Below are 25320 nucleotides of genomic sequence, written 5' to 3' on the forward strand. Positions count from 1 at the left end.
ATCCAACAGCCAAATGCATTACCTGTTGCCAAAGTGTGCCAGAGATCACAGGCCTCATTGACAGCTATCCAGTAGCCAAATATATAAGCTTTCTGTTACCAAAGTATGCCTTAGATCACAAGTCTCACTGACAGCTATTCAATAACCAAATGAATTAGGTGTTGGCCAAGGAACCTCATCTGAGTTACTAATTTTAATTCTACCTATAATAAAGATGTACTTGAAGCATCACTGTGAAATAAATTCCTTGAGAATTAATAAAGACCAATTGATCTAAGGTGTAAACCATGTGGAATTGTAATGCAAGTCAAGTGGAATTTGAGATGTAAACCATGTGAAATTGTGATGCAATCAAGTAGAATTTGAGGTGTAAACCATGTGAAATTGTGATGCAAGTCAAGTGGAATTTGAGGTGAAAACCATGTGGAATTGTGATGCAAGTCAAGTGGAATTTGAGGTGAAAACCATGTGGAATTGTGATGCAAGTCAAGTGGAATTTGAGGTTTAAACCATGTGGAATTGTGATGCAAGTCAAGTGGAATTTGAGGTGAAAACCATGTGAAATTGTGATGCAAGTCAAGTGGAATTTGAGGTTTAAACCATGTGGAATTGTGATGCAAGTCAAGTGGAATTTGAGGTGAAAACCATGTGAAATTGTGATGCAAGTCAAGTGGAATTTGAGGTTTAAACCATGTGGAATTGTGATGCAAGTCAAGTGGAATTTGAGGTGAAAACCATGTGAAATTGTGATGCAAGTCAAGTGTAATTTGAGGTGAAAACCATGTGAAATTGTGATGCAAGTCAAGTGGAATTTGAGGTGAAAACCATGTGGAATTGTGATGCAAGTCAAGTGGAATTTGAGGTGAAAACCATGTGAAATTGTGATGCAAGTCAAGTGGAATTTGAGGTTTAAACCATGTGGAATTGTGATGCAAGTCAAGTGGAATTTGAGGTGAAAACCATGTGAAATTGTGATGCAAGTCAAGTGGAATTTGAGGTGAAAACCATGTGAAATTGTGATGCAAGTCAAGTGGAATTTGAGGTGAAAACCATGTGGAATTGTGATGCAAGTCAAGTGGAATTTGAGATGTAAACCATGTGAAATTGTGATGCAAGTCAAGTGGAATTTGAGGTGAAAACCATGTGAAATTGTGATGCAAGTCAAGTGGAATTTGAGGTGAAAACCATGTGAAATTGTGATGCAAGTCAAGTGGAATTTGAGGTGTAAACCATGTGGAATTGTGATGCAAGTCAAGTGGAATTTGAGGTGTAAACCATGTGAAATTGTGATGCAAGTCAAGTGGAATTTGAGATGAAAACCATGTGGAATTGTGATGCAAGTCAAGTGGAATTTGAGGTGTAAACCATGTGGAATTGTGATGCAAGTCAAGTGGAATTTGAGGTGTAAACCATGTGGAATTGTGATGCAAGTCAAGTGGACTTTGAGATGTAAACCATGTGAAATTGTGATGCAAGTCAAGTGGAATTTGAGGTGTAAACCATGTGGAATTGTGATGCAAGTCAAGTGGAATTTGAGGTGTAAACCATGTGGAATTGTGATGCAAGTCAAGTGGAATTTGAGGTGTAAACCATGTGGAATTGTGATGCAAGTCAAGTGGAATTTGAGGTGTAAACCATGAGGAATTGTCATACAAAACAAGTGAATTTGAGGTGAAATTAGTTATCCAGAAATATACTTCAACTTGATGCCAGGACAGAATGCTTAGCTTGTCTTCTTAACAAATAATTTGGGTATCTGTGTCATTCTCAAAAGACGCCTTGAACAGCATATTAGATAAAGTGACAGATGAAGAATGACATGGTCAGGTTTTCCTGGAACGTAAAAATGTTTCTGTTTTCATGAACCCCCATTATAAAAAAAATAAATTAATTAATTCAACCAGACAAAATTTACTACAAACGTTTTTTGTTCTAGAATTTTGTATTTCACTAGTGAACATTTTCAAAAGTTTTAACCAACTTGAATTAAATGCAGACTTGATTTTTTGCAAGGTTGAATAGTGTGACAACTCCAATATTTTGTATTAAAACAAGGATCTTGCATGCTTTGGACTTGTTATTTCTTGTGATGATGAGCATACTGCAACAGTAAAAGAATTATCTAACTTTTCATAAATTTAATACAGGTATGAGTAAAACACTGGAAGATAATGATAGATACTACATGTACATCTGGTGCCACCATTTTCCAACTGGTGGAATTTTTGCATCATCCTGCCTTGTTCTACATATGTACACTTTTAAAAATAATCTCATTTGCAAATTCTCATTCCTTGCTTGTTATTGGTCATGTGGTTTTACCAGGGACCAGTAAAAAATATGAATATATCAATGGCAATGATGAGGAAGGAAGGAATAAAATTTGATAATTGTTTGAAACAGTATTTATCAAAGTTAAACATTCTATCACACAGTTGTGCATAAAAACAGATTTTAAGCATTCAGACACAGAACTGGAACCTGTCTGAAAACAAGGTTGATGTAGTAGTTATGTTTCTGTAAAAATAAGTCTCCAGACTGTAAGCAAGGGATTCAAATGCCAATACTATCTCGATACTAACGGTCTCAGTCGCAAAAACATGCATTGCATCTTGAGTGATATTTGTGTTGCATAATCTTTTACTGAATGCATGGAGAATAGGATGGATCCCCCCCTTCTCTCTTAGAAAACAATAATTAATCCAGGATATTTACTTTTAGTGAATGCAGAGAGAATAGGATGGATCTCTCCTTCTCTCTTAGAAAACAATAATTAATCCAGGATATTTACTTTTTAGTGAATGCAGAGAGAATAGGATGGATCTTTCCTTCTCTCTTAGAAAACAATAATTTATCCAGGATATTTACTTTTACTGAATGCAGAGAGAATAGGATGGATCTTTCCTTCTCTCTTAGAAAACAATAATTAATCCAGGATATTTACTGAATGCAAGGAGAAAAGGATGGATCTCTCCTTCTCTCTTAGAAAACAATAATTTATCCAGGATATTTACTTTTACTGAATGCAGAGAGAATAGGATGGATCTTTCCTTCTCTCTTAGAAAACAATAATTAATCCAGGATATTTACTGAATGCAAGGAGAAAAGGATGGATCTCTCCTTCTCTCTTAGAAAACAATAATTTATCCAGGATATTTACTTTTACTGAATGCAGAGAGAATAGGATGGATCTTTCCTTCTCTCTTAGAAAACAATAATTAATCCAGGATATTTACTGAATGCAAGGAGAAAAGGATGGATCTCTCCTTCTCTCTTAGAAAACAATAATTTATCCAGGATATTTACTTTTACTGAATGCAGAGAGAATAGGATGGATCTTTCCTTCTCTCTTAGAAAACAATAATTAATCCAGGATATTTACTGAATGCAAGGAGAAAAGGATGGATCTCTCCTTCTCTCTTAGAAAACAATAATTTATCCAGGATATTTACTTTTACTGAATGCAGAGAGAATAGGATGGATCTTTCCTTCTCTCTTAGAAAACAATAATTAATCCAGGATATTTACTGAATGCAAGGAGAAAAGGATGGATCTCTCCTTCTCTCTTAGAAAACAATAATTTATCCAGGATATTTACTTTTACTGAATGCAGAGAATAGGATGGATCTTTCCTTCTCTCTTAGAAAACAATAATTAATCCAGGATATTTACTTTTACTGAATGCAGAGAGAATAGGATGGATCTTTCCTTCTCTCTTAGAAAAGAATAATTAATCCAGGATATTTACTTTTACTGAATGCAGAGAGGAAAGGATGGATCTCTCCTTCTCTCTTAGAAAACAATAATTTATCCAGGATATTTACTTTTATTGAATGCAGAGAGAATAGGATGGATCTTTCCTTCTCTCTTAGAAAACAATAATTAATCCAGGATATTTACTGAATGCAAGGAGAAAAGGATGGATCTCTCCTTCTCTCTTAGAAAACAATAATTAATCCAGGATATTTACTTTTAGTGAATGCAGAGAGAATAGGATGGATCTTTCCTTCTCTCTTAGAAAACAATAATTAATCCAGGATATTTACTTTTATTGAATGCAGAGAGAATAGGATGGATCTCTCCTTCTCTCTTAGAAAACAATAATTAATCCAGGATATTTACTTTTATTGAATGCAGAGAGAATAGGATGGATCTTTCCTTCTCTCTTAGAAAACAATAATTAATCCAGGATATTTACTGAATGCAAGGAGAAAAGGATGGATCTCTCCTTCTCTCTTAGAAAACAATAATTAATCCAGGATATTTACTTTTAGTGAATGCAGAGAGAATAGGATGGATCTTTCCTTCTCTCTTAGAAAACAATAATTAATCCAGGATATTTACTTTTACTGAATGCAGAGAGATAAGGATGGATCCCCCCTTCTCTCTTAGAAAACAATAATTAATCCAGGATATTTACTGAATGCAAGGAGAAAAGGATGGATCTCTCCTTCTCTCTTAGAAAACAATAATTAATCCAGGATATTTACTTTTACTGAATGCAGAGAGAATAGGATGGATCTTTCCTTCTCTCTTAGAAAAGAATAATTAATCCAGGATATTTACTTTTACTGAATACAAGGAGAAAAGGATGGATTTCTCCTTCTCTCTTAGAAAACAATAATTAATCCAGGATATTTACTTTTACTGAATGCAGAGAGAATAGGATGGATCTTTCCTTCTCTCTTAGAAAAGAATAATTAATCCAGGATATTTACTTTTACTGAATACAAGGAGAAAAGGATGGATTTCTCCTTCTCTCTTAGAAAACAATAATTAATCCAGGATATTTACTTTTACTGAATGCAGAGAGAATAGGATGGATCTTTCCTTCTCTCTTAGAAAAGAATAATTAATCCAGGATATTTACTTTTACTGAATACAAGGAGAAAAGGATGGATTTCTCCTTCTCTCTTAGAAAACGATAATTAATCCAGGATATTTTCTTTTACTGAATGCAGAGAAATAGGATGGATCTCTCCTTCTCTCTTAGAAAACAATAATTAATCCAGGATATTTACTTTTACTGAATGCAGAGAGAAAAGGATGGATCTTTCCTTCTCTCTTAGAAAACAATAATTAATCCAGGATATTTACTTTTACTGAATACAGAGAGAAAAGGATGGATCTCTCCTTCTCTCTTAGAAAACAATAATTAATCCAGGATATTTACTTTTACTGAATACAGAGAGAATAGGATGGATCTTTCATTCTCTCTTAGAAAACAATAATTAATCCAGGATATTTACTTTTACTGAATACAGAGAGGAAAGGATGGATCTCTCCTTCTCTCTTAGAAAACAATAATTAATCCAGGATATTTTCTTTTACTGAATACAGAGAGGAAAGGATGGATCTCTCCTTCTCTCTTAGAAAACAATAATTAATCCAGGATATTTACTTTTACTGAATGCAGAGAGGAAAGGATGGATCTCTCCTTCTCTCTTAGAAAACAATAATTAATCCAGGATATTTACTTTTACTGAATGCAGAGAGGAAAGGATGGATCTCTCCTTCTCTCTTAGAAAACAATAATTAATCCAGGATATTTACTTTTACTGAATGCAGAGAGGAAAGGATGTATCTCTCCTTCTCTCTTAGAAAACAATAATTTATCCAGGATATTTACTTTTACTGAATGCAGAGAGAATAGGATGGATCTCTCCTTCTCTCTTAGAAAACAATAATTAATCCAGGATATTTACTTTTACTGAATACAGAGAGGAAAGGATGGATCTCTCCTTCTCTCTTAGAAAAGAATAATTAATCCAGGATATTTACTTTTACTGAATGCAGAGAGGAAAGGATGGATCTCTCCTTCTCTCTTAGAAAACAATAATTTATCCAGGATATTTTCTTTTACTGAATGCAGAGAGAATAGGATGGATCTCTCCTTCTCTCTTAGAAAACAATAATTAATCCAGGATATTTACTTTTCACAAATGTTATTCAGCATTAAAAGAACTGACAGTTTTTTCTTCTGCCAGTAGATAATAATAAAATAATGAGAATAATAGTAACAACACTTAGAGTGAAATTGCAACAGGGAGAAGTATAACATGTCTGATAATAAAATGCAAGAGAATGTTTTTAGAAAAATGCAATTTTCTAAATAATGATTCATTTTTTGTCTTTTAGGATAAAAATATTTAAATGTAATCATTTGATATTGTATGGAAATTATTAAACTGGAAAAAAATTATTATCATTATCATCATTATTATTATTAATATTGTTAAGAAAAGATTTTATAATTACAACCTTCAAGAAATAAGCATAAATCTGGTAATAATATTAATTTAACAGAATTATTTGAAATAAAAAAATAATCCATATGTTTCATTTCATGTATTCAGAATACAAGCAAAATCATGTACTTAACACAAATTGTGTGATATATGTAATGATCTAGCCAGAGTTTCCTCTGACCCTTGCCACCACATTTTTTATATTTGACATTTATGTACACCCCAACATAAATGTGCAAATATCAAAAATGGGGTGGCACGGGTCAGAGGAAACTCGGACTAGTAATGACATAAGCCATTTTCTTTTGTTTAACCTATTTATGTTCCATTTATTTCTTATTAACAAGTCCGATTTTTAAACTAAATCTTTAAACCTTTTTTTTTTTACCAAACTTGAATGCCTTGATAGATAGGGTGAAACAAAATTTGAAATGTTTGATAAGAGAACATTAAGAAGAAGTTCTGAATGCAACAAATTCCGGTTTGTATTTTTGTATTTTTTTTTACAAATTTAAAATGATCAAAACTGTGATTTCATAATTACAACAGACATTTAATTTTGTTGAACCAATTCAATGTATATATTCTAAGTTATGTTTACTAGAATGGAAAAGCTAGTTTTTTGGTAGGTACAATTAATTTTAAAATTTGCTTGATCCAGGCTATCACACAATCATCCCCATGACAATAACCACCATCAAAAAAGAAATTCCCACCACAATCAGCAATGCAAAATCTGTACTATTGCAAGGCTAAATTTTTCAGTTTGGTGGGAGGCTGATAATCCCATGACTGGCTTGTAGAATAAAAGATAACTGCTGGATGGTTCACTTTTTGAGTTCCAACAACCAGAACCAAGGAGAAACAAATATTCCTTCTCTCAGTGAGCTCATGTTTGTGGTACATATAAAGACACTACTAGTGGTAACAAGTTGCAGCAAAAGGTCTTGTTTGATGAGATGACATATATTTGGTAATATAATTTAAAAAAATATAAATTTGTTCAATATTTGTATTTTTGTCAATTTGCATGCAAAAAAAATCAGGTCAATGAAAACTGTACCCATTTCAAGGTCAAACTCAAGATCAAATTTTGGAATCTTCTAATCTGTCTTGACCTGACATATCATACTTGTTATATGTAAGGTATAATCAAATTAAGACTTTGGCTTTAGACTTTCTGGTCTGAAGACTTACAAATAAGTACTTGTCAAGACTTTTTTTTATTAACTCAAGAGTATTTTACATTTATCCCTATATCAAGAAAAATTAGTTTACAGTCACAGCAAAGATCAAAGAACGATCAAGACAGTTTGGGGATCATCATGACTTCCATATAATCAGCAAAAGTGCATACAGTTTTAGATTTTATAAACATGATATTTTTGTGCATGTATCATTTTGACATGACCTTTATATCCCAGATTGATAAGCTTCTTCATTAACCCAAGTGCAAGCTATCCACCACATTTGGTCCAGGTCTGTGATGTCGAAGAATTTTTATTATGCAGAAACCCTTTATCTTCTTCAGTTAAAGTGTGCTTGGCCTCTGACCTTTTGAACCCTAAAATTTATAAGGAAATATATCTTACCCAAAGTGCAATCTATACACCAAGTGATTGGTCTAGGTGTGATTAATATTGGGATACATAGTAACTATTTGGGAAGAATAAACTCTCTACTGTACTAAAGAAGGGAGTGCACCTATTTCATTAATCACACCAGATTCATTAGCTTCTTTCTTATCACCAATTCAAAGCTAAATACAAAATTTGGTCTGGGTCAGTGGTGTTGAACCAATGGTATAGAACTAATTTCATTATGCAGAAAAAGTTTTCGTCTTTTGGACATGGTGATCTTGACCTCTGATCTTTCGATTCCAAAATCAACTTGATTCTCCCTTATCTAAGTGCAAACTATCAACACAGCTTGGTTGAGCAACATGCTGTACAACTCAAAACATTGTGTGGAATTGCAAAAACATTAACTGAAAGACAGATGGAGAGAGAGACAGGGTTAGAGCATAACATGCTCTGCTAACAAGGCAAATGTATCAATGTATCAAAAACCTGTCAAAGATATGAGACGACAAATTCCAGATATTTAAAGTAACAACTGCCAGACTGGTGTATTTCGGTAGCAGGTGAAAATATTACTTACTAAACCAATGAACTTTATGTGGTTTAGTATTAGAACTTGCATGAGACATTTGCAATTGTAATTACCTTCCAACAAATTCATTATAAAAACAAATTAAAAAAGTGATCTGCTTTATGCAAGAATATTTTTTATACAAGTTATTATCCATGAAACTTATTCCTAGATATGTTACAGTGTACAGGTTTAATCTACAGCAGCATTCAACAACTTTGTTAGATGAAGGCTTGGACTACTTCTGGATTTTCTATACTTCTTTAATGACTGAAATTTGTATCTACAAGAAAAGCAATATAGTTTAAAGAAACATGTCATTGTAAGCGATACCAAAAAAAACAGTTACGTGTGGATCTCCTGATTTTCAGAAATTCTATTCTTAACTTGTTGAAACTATATCCTATGAAAGACATGCCATTTGTCCGCTTTCAAAACATGGTATTTCTCATCTTTCCTCTTCTTTTTATTTGAAAAATATGTTCATGTGCAAAACCAATATGTAGAAAAAAAATTTAATAAAAAAAAACAAGGTCTGAAAGTCACAGGGCATGAAAAAATGATAGTACTTATAAACAAATGTTGATGTCCAAAAACAAACAGAAAATACAGTATATTGGACCAAAGCAAACAGAGTTACATGCCTTTCTAAGGACCACCATAAGTAGCTGATACTTGCTGATCTTAAGATAGGAATTAAATCCACACTCTGCTGGTCACAAGTTGTCCTAACCACTGACCCCAATGAGGTAATGGAGCTTTATGTTTAGGAGTTAGATACTTTGCAACTTTATTTTGTGCATTCTCAAAAGGCAAACTCTTTAATCTTATATGTGAATGGCATTTCTGCCAAAGAGAATGTTTGTGCCCAATCACACATTCCTTGATCAAGATGGAGGGATAGATAGAATATATGCAAAGAAAAAGCTGTATGTGGCCTCCTCTGCCATAAAAAACATATCCCAATGTATTATATGATGCCAAAACATGTGAATCAGCTTAAAATCATGGAGTCAAAAATAGCCACTGACAGAAAGCTGTTAAATGACTGATGCACATCCTTGGCAGCATGTAAAAACTACACAGCCAATGCCATTTAACTTGCCTAATCTTAGCTAAGTTTTTATTATCTCTTTAAAGACTTTGGAGAGCAAAAAATAATATATACTGCTACTACTACATTATTATAAGAGCAATTTGCAATGGATGCATCACAAAGGGTCCTCTCACAACATTCTTCTCCATTAGACCTTCAACAGGAATTGTGTTGTAAATGAAAGAAGATGGATATTCAGGGGACATAACTCCTATATTATGGCATAGAATGCCAAATTCAACTCCTTGAAAGTTTCATCAATACAACATGAAAAGCTATGAAACTGACAATGGCATGGAGTACACATAGCTGAATAATAAAAAAACATAAAAAAGACATATCATTGCCCACTTTCATGTTCATATTACCATCATATTGCATAAGAACATGTTAAATTGTTCTTGAGCTATGCTGAAAACAACAGTCTAACTTTTCATATGAAAATGAGAACTTGCTTGAGAAGGTGAAATGAGTCATAACTTGGTCTGAAATGGAGATGAAGAAACTAAACCCATATAGACACATGAAAGTCAATTATACAAGTGTTTAAACCTAATTACGGTGTGTAGTTACGTAAATATATTCAAAATGGATACGATAAGACAACACTCATTAAAGGCACATTAATAGGACAGTAAGACAATGTTACACACCAAATCAGAATATGTCGATTCATTTTTGAGCCGTGCCTGTTCCAAGCAAAACATCATGTGTGAAGACATCAAGAATTAAGTTAATTTTTTAAGGCCCATAACTCCATCCCAAACTGGAGATTGTTATAAAAAAAATACATAAATGCAGTGTCCCTGGGTACTTGTGTTGACTGAAGTGCTTGTCTTTACTGATCACTGCCATCCCACCTATGTCTTCCTGAAGTTTCCCTGGGTTCATCCTCCACCAGTTATACTGGCTGCTATGTATAGCCTATCATGTGCTGAAATGGCACCAAACTGACAACAACAATGACATAAAAGCAACATCTAGGTTTACAAGACAATGTCAACACCAGATTGATTCCCAAGCTGTACTCATTAAAAGGATTGCTGTTTAGTCAGGTTTGGATTTTTTATGACACAGCAAGAGATGAAAGTTGTTTAATACAGAGGCCACTGGAGTGAAAATGCCTTGCTCAGTGAACAACCTGGGTTGGATTCAAACCATGTCCCATTCAGACACAAGGCCACCATTTTAATCAGAGCCAGCACAGCTCTTTCCTCCATTAGTTGCATCCTGTGACATGCACCACGCCTATTCCACATTTGCTGAGTGGGTTGGATCTACTGCAGTAATTTAAAATTGATCAAAATAGCTCTTTCAAAATTGGAATAAAAAGATGAAACATAAAAAGGCACAACTACATGTGATACGCAGATCATATTTTAAATGGCATCCAAAAAGTGCAAAAGTCTCTCAGCTATGGTGGTTACAAGAAGTGTGAACAGATGGACAAAAACATGGAAAATATGAATACTGTAAAATCTCCCACAACTCGGTGCAGGGGCTTAACAATGAAATATAGACCAAATGCCCTTTTTGTGCCTTCTCTTGTGAATGTTGTCTTAGTCATTGAAATCACATAATTTTTCCAAGCAGCCATCTCATTTTTACAATCACAGCATTACAAACTGTGGTCATCAAATGCTAACTGTACTGCAATTACCATTTTTGTTCCTATTCAACATTTCAAGATTTTCATATATGGGCAAATAACAAAGAACTGAATGTATGCAGAGTTCTGAAGAGTCTTTTTTATATTTGGCACTAAAAGGGAAATGGCTGTATAACTAATTTATTTGCAATTGCTATACCAATACACATCAAATTAAGGACAACTTTCCAATGAAAACAAATGAGTGTGAAGGATACTGACAGACCGTGACATGCCATTCCATAAACATTTGCCAGCCCCACTTTGCACACATATAAGCTATTATCAAGCGATTGCAGACATCATTCTAAACTGATGCATCCACAACTCTAGCTTGCATCTTCATTCCTGTATGTGATCCAATCCACATGATGTGTGATGCATTTGTGTAAATTATGCATGTGATAGAGAAATTTGATATCATAAATGTGTTTCCAGCCCTGCGAATGCACATTTCTTGCAATAGTCAAGAAAAGTAGAAGCTGGTACTTGTGCCATTTTAAGTCAAGGACAGACAGACAACATACTGTTAAATTACTATTTTAATTTTATTAGAAACTAAAATTTTCAAGGACAGTGTTAAGAAAATTTCTTAGTTTTATTATGTCGACAGTAAGAGTGTCTTGATTAAATGCAGTTCAATAACAGAGCAGTAACTGACATTCAATTTACTGAGAAGGCTAACTACAGTAAAATCTGCCTTGTGAGGCCACCCCTTCTGCCAAAAGAATATGACCTCTCAAGACAGGTGGTCTCTCTTAAAAGGTTTGTGCAAGATTACGATTTGTCAGGGTCAAAATGCAGAGGGCATAAGATGGAAAAATATCCACAATTACCATAAATGCATTTTATTAATATATATTTAAACCAATGAATGAAATCAAAAGACACAATTAACCTAGCAATAAACAAAATAAATTTATTAAACAATTAGAGAATCAATAATAAGAGGCTTAAAAGGCCTACACCATGATTTACTATGGGTTTTAAATATAGTAACATAAAAGCATCAGTAAACAACACGAACCTTTCATAACGACAATGGAATCTGGAACATAATAATCGCTTAATAATGACAAGAGCAAAGAAGTAATTCATCAAAGGCATTAATTATTGACTGGTAACACACCAGTGACTGCTAAAATGAATCCCTTACAAAAGAGTTCTCATTAGGGCATTATCAAGGTTTTGCAGATTTTCAGAAATGAAAAATAAACAACACAAACCTCAGAATTGACTATGTACATTGGCGAGTCTGCATCACCTATAAATTTTAAGAACTGGTAACCAGACTGTTTTTTTAAATAGCACAAACACTTATGAATGGACATCGGGGGGGGGAGGGGGCTGGTTGGTGTTGGTGGTGTGGTTGATTGGTGGATTGTACCTTCTTACAAGGTGTATGCTCTATTTGGTTATCATTATCTAAAGGGTGATATGCCCCATGTGTTGTTACCCAGATCGAGTAAATATTAACATAAAATGTAAAACTTATAGATGGAATAAATAGACATCAGAGCAGATATATAGAACAGAATGACATGAGCCCCTGTACATGAAATACAACAATCAATCACATAAACAACTGTGATAATACATTACATTAGAAAGATACACTTTTCTCTTTGAAATAAATCACCAAATTTCAAACACAAATATACTTATATAAATAGCCAATCTGCTTTAAAGATAGGATGGGTTCATCATAAAACTGAGTGAACAATTGAAGTCATTGCCTTGTACAACTTCATAACCTGCTTACTTCTGGTTCACTCCAACTTCACTGTGGCTGTTTTTCTTGGTCCTTTCACTTTTTTCTTCTCCAAAATCTCTGTTGTCTCGCCTCTTTAATCCCTCAAACTTTGTGTGGGTAAGTGGATATGTAAGTATGTAGATACATATATATTTGGATAAGTAGGAGCATGTACATGGATACATCAGTGGAGTTATTTCCTTTTTCAAAATAAACAGAAAAGCAACCTAAATCTTCTGTCAGATATTATACTGGGAATAGTTCATTAGTTCCCTCTTGTTATGTCAGATATTGTTCTGTCAGAATTCAAACAGATACCAAAGGCTATCTGGTCAAGCCAAACATGGCAGACCATAAACAAACCTAGTTTCATAAGATTAATGTACTTCCTAACAGCTATTTCATCATTGACTTACATTAACATCACATGAGACATAACAGTTCTGTTCTCATCTCAATTGCACAAATGAAAGAAGGAAATTCACTACATGGCTTAACTATGTTATTTTCAGTCAATATGCACTCAGATCTTTATCATACATGAAATCATCTAAGATCGGAGAATTCACACAGATTCTCATAACTCATATCAACTAAAGTAATGCATAAAATTCTTCCTATAACAATCAAGACAACAAATTCAACCAATTTTTCAAACTTATATAAAGAAGATCATTGTATGAATTCAGACAGATGAACTCAAACAGTTATACTCATATAAAAAAAATGATCTATAAATTTAAACAAATAAATTCATGCAAATATAAGCAAATAAATTCAAGCAAATCATTATATTGGTATCAATGAATTACACGAGATTGAAGCAAATACCTTAAGCTTTTAAGCTTTGCTCGCTTCTACTGCCAGAATTGTCTCTGTTGACTTTCCAGACATCTGGTCCCTCAGATAAATGTTTTACAAGAGAATTTCATTTAAACCATGCAGAAATCCTGAGAATAAAATCTTGAATTCCTCTTGCAGGAAAACATAGACTGACTAAAATATTTTCAATGGGACATATTAAAACCAAGAAATTTTGTGTGGGAAACATGCCCATTATTTAGGATTAAATATATCTACCATCTTTTATAACTAGGTGTCAAAACTGTGGACAGCTATTCCCAGATTTCCAAACAACTGATTCTAGACAATTTCAACTCCAACATTCCCAATACAAAGATAGAAGTTAACCTTTTCCTTCCAGTCTGTTCGATGGTTAAATAAATGAAAGCATAAGTACGAATCACTTCCTCTCATGACACAGACATTAAAAATCATTGCATGTACTGCCCCATAAATCTAATTAGTTGTTCTCTTGCCCAGATTAATGTGCTCTTTATAGATCAACAGAAATTTGCACCCTTATATCATCATTACAGTGGATTAAATAATAATAATAATAATAATAATAATAAAGAGGACTTTGTATAGCACCTAATCTTTAGAAGCTCTAAATGCTTTACAACATTAGACAACACCTATAAGATAAAAAACATATAATAATAATATTACAAAAACAAACACCATGAAATTAGAAAAACATTAAAAAATAAAAAACATGCTGAGAATATTTCAGGTAGGAAACATTATTAGGTCTTTAAGTTTGTTCTTGCAGTCGAAATAAGTGAGTTTTGAGAGCCCTCTTGAATGTGATCACTGTGTCTTTGTGTCTAAGTTCAGTGGGCAATTCATTCCACATTGCTGGGCCCTGGTATGCAAAAGAATGCTGTCCATATGACTTTGTTTTCATAGTGGGAATAATGATTATACGATTGTCAGAAGAGGAGCGTAAGTATCTTGCTGGTGTGTACACATGGGTGAGGTCAGATAGGTATATTGGACTAGAGTCCGACAGTGAAACATAGCACAGAGAACAAATTTTGTGTTTGATTCTGGATCGAATGGATAGCCAGTGTAGGGTACAGAGCAGCGGGGAGGTGTGCTCTGATCATGGTACTCTAAGTATGATCCGAGCAGCTGTGTTTTGAACTTTCTGAAGTTTCTGGAGTAGGTATTGAGATGAACCAGACAGAACTGAGTTACAATAATCCAGTCTTGAAAGTATTAATGAACACACAAGTGTTTTAGTGGCATCAACTGAAAGATATTTGTGAATTGAGCTGATGCGTCTCAGCTCAAGATATGCAGCCTTGCATATGTTCATGACATGTTGGTGCGATGTGAGAGTACTGTCCAGAATAACACCTAGGTTTCATACTGATTGTGTGAATTTAATGTTGGCGTTGCTATTTATTGTTTGAGGTAAAGGATGTGAATGAGAAAGTCTTTGTGTTGTGATCAGAATCGCATTAATAAACATCAACAGTTTTCAATATTTTTTAGTGAAATAGTCATTCATAGAAGTTTCAACATGCATTTTGTCCACAATATTGTGATCGCTGGTCACATTCTGCAGATGGTCATGGACAGCACAGTGCATTTAAATAATAAAAATGATCCATGCACGACAGTTCATTGTTCATAGCAGAGGTCACTCAAGACAGATTTGACTGTATATACCTTTGAAACCATACAGAAATCCTGAGAATAAAATAAAAATATTAAATTATTAAATTACTCTTCACCATGCAGACCTGCCAACTCTAACAAGACCATCTCAGTAAGGCATCACATTTTTTCCCTGCAAGTTTGACCTGCTTTCAGTAAGGTGTAACAAAATATCATGTTGTAAAATTGGAAAACGTAATAAAAATGTTTGGTATTCGAAACATGGAGTGATAGTAAATATTATGTTCAAACGAAAACATCAACCTTATTTATCACTAGTATAGTTGCACAAATTTCAGTTCCAAACTATGTAGCTCAATGACTTGTTACTATGTCTCAACATGACATAATTCTGGGAATATTTTCCCATTCCACATGACAACAGCAATCATTTCTCCTGCCAAGAGACATACTTAAATCGACATGTTCTGTCTAACAAACATAACTGTGTCCCTTCCTGCTTTTATTCACAAGAATCTGAATATTCATTTTTATTCTTCTGTACTGATTAACACTTTTTAAGAGGATTATTTTCCCTTTCATCTTTAACATGCATTGCTATTATATTATGAACATTTTGATCTTGCAGATGCTTTGCATGAAAAAATATGTGCAGTTTAAAGCATCTTATGTAATGCTGTAAAGTTAGTCTGGTTTCCTGACTAACTCCACTATGAAACCTGGCTCCAAATCAAACATGGGTGAGCCAATCATTCAGCTTTTACTGCACCAATCATATCTCCATAGTTTATGCTTTATTTCCTTATTCTCTATTTAAAGGGTAATTTTCAAAAGACTTCTGGCAAAATGGTAAGGGTTGGCAGGTCTGCACCATGTTTAGATGTGAGATTCCTGTTCCAAGTGTTACATTACAAAATCAATATAAATGTCATGCTCATCTCATACCTTTCCAACAGTGATGGACCATAAGGAAAGTGACCTAGCACATTATACAAATCCTAAAAAGACTACATTAAAAGATTTTCAAACAGCTTCAGAATTTTATAAATTGGCTTGGCATAAGATTCTTATGAAATATTAACTCATTCAATCCATTTTCAAGAGCTTTTCATTTAGCTGGATGCCATGTTGTGTTAGAAATGTGTTTTTTATTGGCTATTTCACTTGCACATGTGCAGAAGGGCAAAAGTTGGAGTTCTTTTAGGGGTTTTTTTTGTTGCTTTTTAGTAAAAATAACAATTCAAATAATGAACAAAATCAATATCAATGATATTTTGCTTTAAATTGATGCAACAATGTTTTTGGTGTTGCAATTCATTTTCAGGAACATTTGTTTCTCCAGCCTCTGTTCCCTGACATACTTTTTCCATAGTAAACTCTGAAAAAGGATGGAATAGCTTGGAAAACCCTGAAAAAAACTTATAAAACATTGGAAAAATTAAAGAATTTGCAAAATTTATCCTGGAAACCCTGGACATTGTCAATGGAAAATGCTGGACATGCTTGGAAAACTATGGTCAGTTTGGACTTCTAATTTGTTTGATACATTTCAGCATGGACAACTGTGGTAAGGAACTCAGTCAATTTTCAAGACCGACACTTGGAATTATTTTTCATTGCTACTATTCAGCTGATTAGTGTTACCCAATCAGAAAAATCTCAACAATTCTCATGATCTTCTCATAAACTGCATGTGAGAACCTTCTTAGAAATGGACAAAAATAGGGTAGATTTTGCAAGCTCGTATGCGCAGTTTGTTAGATCTTATGAGACAAGGAAAAACTGACCAAATTTTCACATGTGGAGATTTTGGTTATATGAAAATTTGAATGTTCCCATAAGAAAGTAAAACATAGAAAACATTATCTTTGATCTATGTTTTTGAAAATAAGGTAGAGTTCTAATTTCTCATATGAGTTATCAGGTGTGTTGCCACAGTGCTGAATATTAATTAGTTCCTACAACACACACACACACACACACACACACACACACACACACACACACACACACACACACACACACACACACACACACACACACACACACACACACACACACACACACACACACACACACACACACACACACACACACACACACACACACACACACACACACAGAGGCTTCTTTCTCACGGACTTTTCATGGAGTTTGTTTTTCTGGTCATGGAAATTAAATTTTCCATACATTACTATATTGACAAGACAAAATGGAGAAAAAAATTACTAATAATTTATTATAATCAACTGAAATAAAGAAACTCTTTGGCAAAATAACTTTTATAATTGTTTCATTTCTATATTGTCACATGTGAAACATCCTTATATTTTCACATGTGAAAATAAAAGATTTCCCATCATGCCTTATGACACCTGGCTGCAAGCCCGCAAAAGTTGTACATGCAGAAAGAAAAATGAGTGCTTTGTGAGCTGGAACAAATAAATAGAAACAGCCTTACGTTTCAGACATGAAAATTATTCTTTGAAGAAGAAATCTGATCAGATTCTGCTTATGTCTCTTTGAAATTATTTCCTCTTACCTCCTTGACAACAAGCCTCTATGATGCACTTGTACTGATTTTAGATAGGGTCAAATAGTTTACAAATTTTCAAGAACCTAATTTACAATGACAGATTAAGTCAAACCAATAGTACCATGCTCTAAAGTCATGTATATTTATATGACAGCAAATGAAAATGAAGTGAATTTCCAAAAAGGGGTGAGACTGAGGGTACAGTACTGAACAGTGACTTAATGTTTCTAAACTTTGATCCTGGGGCAAGTTTGGTACATAAGAATAAGAAAATTGTCTTTCCTATCTGTAAATACTGAATACATTTCAATATGTGGTACCAAAAATGATATATTTCAACTTGTAGCTTTGCCATTCATTAAAATATCACATTTTTTGTGCCACATTATATCTGGTATTAATGTATAAAAAAGGACAATATATTCTATATATTAATTGCATTAGATGATTAACAAGACTTTGGTGATTCCAAACATTTTACATGGAGAGGAAAAATAGTTTCACGAATGAAACAAAAGGATATGAAAATTTAAATTACTGTAAGAATATTAACCTAATAAAACTTCCAAAATTAGGATGTACGAAAATTCCACCAACTTAAATATTTAAAGCTGATGGTTTGGCAATTCCTCTTGTGTATTTAATAATTTTTAGTAATCAATCAAAACTGATGTCATGTTGCATGACCAACAAATCAATGGTTACAGTTTTCATATACATGTATTGATCCTGATGTTTAATATATCATGATGTATTCTTTGTCATCTATTGTCATGCAATAACATTATTAGTTTTGAATTTTTTTCAATAATGTTGAGAATATATTAAGTCAATAACCCATTTAATATCTTGCATTATGATACAAATTTCAAACTGCACAAGTAAGTCACCTTGCGTTAATTTGGACAAGGGAATGGGTGTAGCTATAGTTTGTTTGTTTTGTTTTTAACGAACATAAAGGACTAATAATAATAATAATAATAATAATAATAATAATAATGCTTTATTTATAGAGGGTGACTCATTAGTCAAGGACTATTCTCCCTTGAGGCCCACTTAAGGAGAGTATAACAATGCACATTATCTGAAGATAGCAATAATTACTGTTTATTTTAACATGTTTAGTATTAAAATACGAAATTCCATTATCTATTAGAAACACATACATGCTCATGATATCTTTTCTTAAATACTCTAATATTTTCAGTAGATGTAGTGGAAGCTTATTCCACAGAACTGTACCAGAGTATTGGAAACTCTTTTTAAATTGCCCTGTTCTTGGTTTTGGTACTAGAAGGTTTCCAGGTGATATTGATCTCAACTGGTATTGTGTTGATAAAGGCCTGAATAAGTACTAAAGATATTCTGGTGCAATTCCATGTAGACATTTATATAAAAGAACTACCTTGTGAAAATCTATCCTGTCAAATATTGTGAACCATTTGAGTTCCGTAAATAATGCTTTTGAGGGATGATCAAATATGCATCTAAAATTACACATGCTGCTCATGCTACCTGTGCCAGGATTGCATTGTAACTTGACAGAGTAAAAACACAAAGGACTTAATGTTGACTGCTGGTGATTTAAATTACTTGTATTGGACAAGTATGATTTTGGATAAAAATGCAAAGGACTTAATGTTGACTGCTGGTGATTTAAATTACTTGTATTGGACAAGTATGATTTTGGATAAAAATGCAAAGGACTTAATGTTGACTGCTGGTGATTTAAATTACTTGTATTGGACAAGTATGATTTTGGATAAAAATGCAAAGGACTTAATGTTGACTGCTGGTGATTTAAATTACTTGTATTGGACAAGTATGATTTTGGATAAAAATGCAAAGGACTTAATGTTGACTGCTGGTGATTTAAATTACTTGTATTGGACAAGTATGATTTTGGATAAAAATGCAAAGGACTTAATGTTGACTGCTGGTGATTTAAATTACTTGTATTGGACAAGTATGATTTTGGATAAAAATGCAAAGGACTTAATGTTGACTGCTGGTGATTTAAATTACTTGTATTGGACAAGTATGATTTTGGATAAAAATGCAAAGGACTTAATGTTGACTGCTGGTGATTTAAATTACTTGTATTGGACAAGTATGATTTTGGATAAAAATGCAAAGGACTTAATGTTGACTGCTGGTGATTTAAATTACTTGTATTGGACAAGTATGATTTTGGATAAAAATGCAAAGGACTTAATGTTGACTGCTGGTGATTTAAATTACTTGTATTGGACAAGTATGATTTTGGATAAAAATGCAAAGGACTTAATGTTGACTGCTGGTGATTTAAATTATTTGTATTGGACAAGTATGATTTTGGATCTTTTACCTCCTTACATTGATATATGTATCGATGTGGCAAAAGTACTGATATATCAATATGCTGATGAATATGCGTTGTAAAATTATTGCATGTAATGTGGCATGTAAAATCAATGCATGCAATGTGCCATGTAAAATGAATACATGTAATGTGTCTTATCAAATGAATGCATGTACTGTGCCATGACAAATCAATGCATGTAATGTACCTTGTAAAATTAATGCATGCATATGCCATATAAAATGACTACATGTAATGTGCCATGTAATATGAATGCATGTAATGTGCCTTGTAAAATGAATACATGTAATATGTCATATCAAATGAATGCATGTACTGTGCCATGACAAATCAATGCATGTAATGTGCCTTGTAAAATTAATGCATGCATATTATGCATATAAAATGACTGCATGTAATGTGCCATGTAATATGAATGCATGCAATGTGCCATGTAAAATGAATACATGTAATGTGCCATGTAAAATGAATACATGCAATATGCTATTATAAATCAATGCATGTAATGTGTTTTGTAAAGATAATGTATGTATGTGCCATATAAAATGAATGAATGCATGTAATGTGCCATGTAAAGTGAATGCATGTAATATACCATGCAAAATGAATACATGTAAGGTGCCATGTCAAATGAATACATGTAATGTGCCATGTTAACTGAATGCATGTAATATGTCATGTCAAATTAGTACATGTAATGTGCCATGTCAATGGAATGCATGTAATGTGCCACATTAAATGAATACATGTAAAGTGCCATGTCAACTGAATGCATGTAATGTGCCATGTCAACTGAATCCATGTAATGTGTCATGTAAAATGAATACATTTAATGTGCCATGTCAACTGAATGCATGTAATGTGCCATGTAAAATGAATGTATGTAACGTGCCATGTCAAATGAATATGTGTAATGTGCCATGTCAACTGAATGCAGGTAATGTGCCATGTAAAATGAATACATGTAATGTGCCATGTCAACTGAATGCATGTAATGTGCCATGTAAAATGAATGCAAGTAATGTACCATGGAATCTACAATTGAGGCAAATACTGTTTGCATGAATCAATGCATCACACAAGAATAATGTCACTTGTCTTAAAATGAAACTATAATTTTGGAGATTCTTTATCATACATGTTACATTTATATCTGGGGCCCCAAGTGGCCGAGTGGTCTAAAGCACTCTCCATTACGGATCACTGCCATCTCACCTCTGTCTGCGTGGGTTCGAGTCTCGGATTCGGCTAATGTGGGTATGTGAGAAAGCTTGCCCGTAGCTTCTCGTGGGTCAATGGTTCTTTCCGGGGTTTTCCTGGGTTCTTCCTCCACCATTAATACTGGCCGCCATGTATAGCCTATCGTGTGCTGAAAAATGGCGTTAAACCCTACAACAACAACAACAACATTTATATATATTAGGTTACTATGATGACTTGGATAGAACTCTACAAAATTAACACTAAGCAACATTGCCTAATTTGAATGTAATCCACAGATTTTGCAGTATAATGTAAAATACAGAGCCACCCAAAACCTCTATATATACATGGAAAATTATCTTACTACTTGTGAATACTAAAGTGCCATACAGGGCATGTTCTACATGGTATTTTCAAGTGATAGGCATCTTTATTAGTCATATAAGAAATACTTCAGTGATGAGTTATGGCAATACCACACATGAGTAAAGCACAAGAAGCTAGGAGTCAGTTTTCAACACCTGAGCTTGGGCTTTGTTAATCACCAATAAATTAGCAAGGAGTTTTGGTATCTAGAAAGAGAAGAAAATGTAGTTTATGGTGTCAATGGTATGATGTTATGAACTGAAGTGGCAAATATCTTGACATGCTAAAAATACCACCACAGGTGGAGAACATGTAGCTTATTACTAGTACTGTGGTACAGGTAAACCACCGATTTTCTGGCACCCTTGGTTCCAAAGCCTTGTCGAATTAACAGTTTTTCCAGACCAACTGAAGTCACGCATTACCAATATAATGCAGATTCATCTGCACTATACATGTGCTCAGGACTAAAGTGCTCATCATCTACAAGCTTTTGAAATTTTTCCACATACTCGGCAGCTCCTATGCGGTCTCAAGACCATTTTTCTCCACACACTTTATGCATCGAAAATCTATGATGCTTCTTGAACTTTTGAAGCCATTGTTCACTATAGTCACACTCATGTTCTATTTTGTGTTCTTTATGAAACAATGGAGCCTGATCCATTACTATCATGCCCTACAAGTCCAATCTTTCACTCCAACGTTGTCAAAACCATTCCATTATCACTCGGTCATGCTCAGTACTCTTACGATCTTTAATAGTTTTTTTTAAATGTTTATTTACTTCTTGGAATCACTGTCTGAAGAGAATTTCAATATTTTGTCCCTCTGCTTCTTTATATCATAAAAAGTTGATGAACCAGTGCCATATGTGTCACACAGATTTTGCATGGAAACACCAGTTCTTTCAATGGTTCTACTTTATCTTGTATTGATACTGACTGGTGTTTATGCTTGATGCCACCACTGACACTTGCATCTTTCTTCAAAGCCATTGCTAGGGTTAAATTTAAGTAAAATAAGCTAAGAATCATACAAAATACAAGTATCACCACCAACAAATGCAGGGAAAACAATCCAAGTTAGTGCGTGCCCAGTAGACTAATTTGGTGGAGTTGAGAATTTCAAGTGACCACTCATAATTTTGTCTGGGATAAAAGAGATGCTGGACCATAAGTTGCCAGAAAAGTGGTGGTTTACCTGAAAACTCCAACAATAGATGAAGAACTGTTACTTCATTTATTCATTGTTAAATTTATTTATTTAAATAAATAAAGACATAAATTTATCAGTACTGGCCTGGTTAATTAGTTCCGACAGCCCTCAAGTAATTTCTCACAGACTTTTCATGAAGGATTTTTGTTGCTATGGAAATAAAATTTTCTCCATATATTACTATGTTGATAAGTATATAAAAATAAATCCAAAGGAAAAAGGAAAAACCCAAATAATCTGCACAGTACTACAGCAAAAGATGCTATTTCATGTAATAACTACTCACATCATGTGACATTTTGATTCCACCAGTCTCTTCCCATTTATTTTGTACAATATATGGATACAAATATATTTTAATTTAAAAAGTGCTACACACATTTACTATTTTCTGTAATATAATCCAGAAAGAAAGTGACTAATTTAAAGAAGTTCTTCAACAAATCCAATGGCATTTCAATGAGTTTTCAACACAACCCCTTTAATTCAAGGATTTGCATGGACAATTAAAAAATCAAAATTGATTAGTTCTACAAGACAATTTATTTATTTGTTTCACTATGTATTTGTTCACTAATGTAACTGTTTTTATTCATTTCCAGTTTTTAGGGAAAATCCACTCACAATTCAGTTATCATCTGTATACATTATTCCCAGTTAACTTTTTAATTAAAAAAAAGAAAAGATGAAAAGCAGATGCATCAGAAATTTTATTTGACCATGTTAAGTATGTATACTGAATAGTCACTTAATAACTCAAGCTTAGAAAATTAGCAATGAAAGAACCAAATCTTTTCAATGGACTAAATAATCCACATTTAGTCATGCATAATTAGGAACTTCATGTGGAATGATTTCCACTTTATTGGATCATGCTAACAAGTTAACTGCAACTGTATTAAGAACATGATAAAATGGCTATGTCCGTAAGATAGTCCACTATTGTAAAATAAACTCTAACTGCACAGCCCTCAAAATGTTTTGAACATTACAGTATATACTTGATCAATATGACATAATTTTTTTTACCCAGGTAGTACTATGAAGGCTAAACATTGGATGTGGTAGGTTGCGGATTGGAGTCATACCAAAGACCATTTATAAAAAATGGTACTAGCACCTGCTTAGCTAGGTGCTCAGCATTAAGAGGTTAGTGTTAGGACTGGTCGGCCTGGTGTTAGGATAATGTGACTGTGTGGGACAGGATGCTACATGTATGTGGCATGATGCCCCAGTGCTTGACATCACTATAAACTGCAACACTGCAGACATCATAGCAATATGACAAAAAATTGTTAATAAGTGTAACATCACCCTCTTATAAAGAGTGGTGGTTAATTGGATTTGGCTACTGTTATCTAGAGGATGACCTCCCTCAATATTATAGCCCAGTAGGAGTGGACGATAGAGTTTCAACAGAGAACTGAACAAGAATATTGGGAAGAAATAATACAATACGAGCCCCCTTAGACAAGGAAAATAACAAATTAATCAAAACAAATTAATAGTGGCAATTCCAATTCAATCTAGATTTTGTCAACATAATTAAATAGCACTGCCTAATTTGGATTTATTTCATCATAATAACGAGTGGTGAAAAGAGTGCAATGTCCATGACTGATTGCATCACCTTTCTCCCTTGACCATATATCAACGTCTTCCTGTTTCCATGAGCCTTCCTATTCTCTACACTTCACTCTTCATCCCTGGACTTCCTAGTCTTTTATTCTTAACTCATCACTCCTTTTTTTTTTACTTCCATCTTTGGGCTGTCCCATCTCTCCACAGAAAACTGTTCCTTAAAGGACAAAATTACCCCATAATCTCTGTATGTACCACTTTCTACATGTACATAAAATTCCCTCACTTATGTTACTCAGAAGCGTACTAGCTATCCACATTGCATAAATTCCGAACTAATCCAATAGAACATCACCCTCACTTCACAGTGACAGGCCATAATTAACACGTTAGTGGTATATCCAATGTTACTGTATCTCTTTGCCTACACTGCCACATGCTCAGTTACTATTGCATAAATTTCACAAAATTCTAGCTCACAGCAATCACTAACTTACAAGATTATTTAAACATTACAAGATCAGATATAAATATGTGATTATCATTAACTCATGATAATCAGTATCGTCCTAATAGAAAACGGAAATTATTTCATATAACCCTATGAAATCCTACACATATGAAAACTTGGATAGCATGCAATCATCAATTCTATCAATGAGCTAGTAACTTTAAAATTAAAGAGATAA

At 33.6% G+C, this 25320-nt stretch overlaps 1 long non-coding RNA gene across 1 annotated transcript in view; it reads right to left on the bottom strand.

Annotated features, from left to right (window-relative positions):
* Positions 1 to 24961, bottom strand: part of LOC149794016 (uncharacterized) — a 100971-nt gene extending 76010 nt beyond the window's left edge. Inside the window, exon 1 of the long non-coding RNA XR_016422926.1 lies at positions 24681 to 24961. This is a non-coding gene — a long non-coding RNA (uncharacterized LOC149794016). The remainder of the gene's footprint in view (positions 1 to 24680) is intronic.
* Positions 24962 to 25320: the final 359 nt, after the last annotated feature.

The sequence above is a fragment of the Sinohyriopsis cumingii genome, chromosome 8 (genome assembly GCF_028554795.1).
Source record: "Sinohyriopsis cumingii isolate HCF-2022 chromosome 8, ASM2855479v2, whole genome shotgun sequence".
Lineage (NCBI taxonomy): Eukaryota > Metazoa > Mollusca > Bivalvia > Unionida > Unionidae > Sinohyriopsis > Sinohyriopsis cumingii.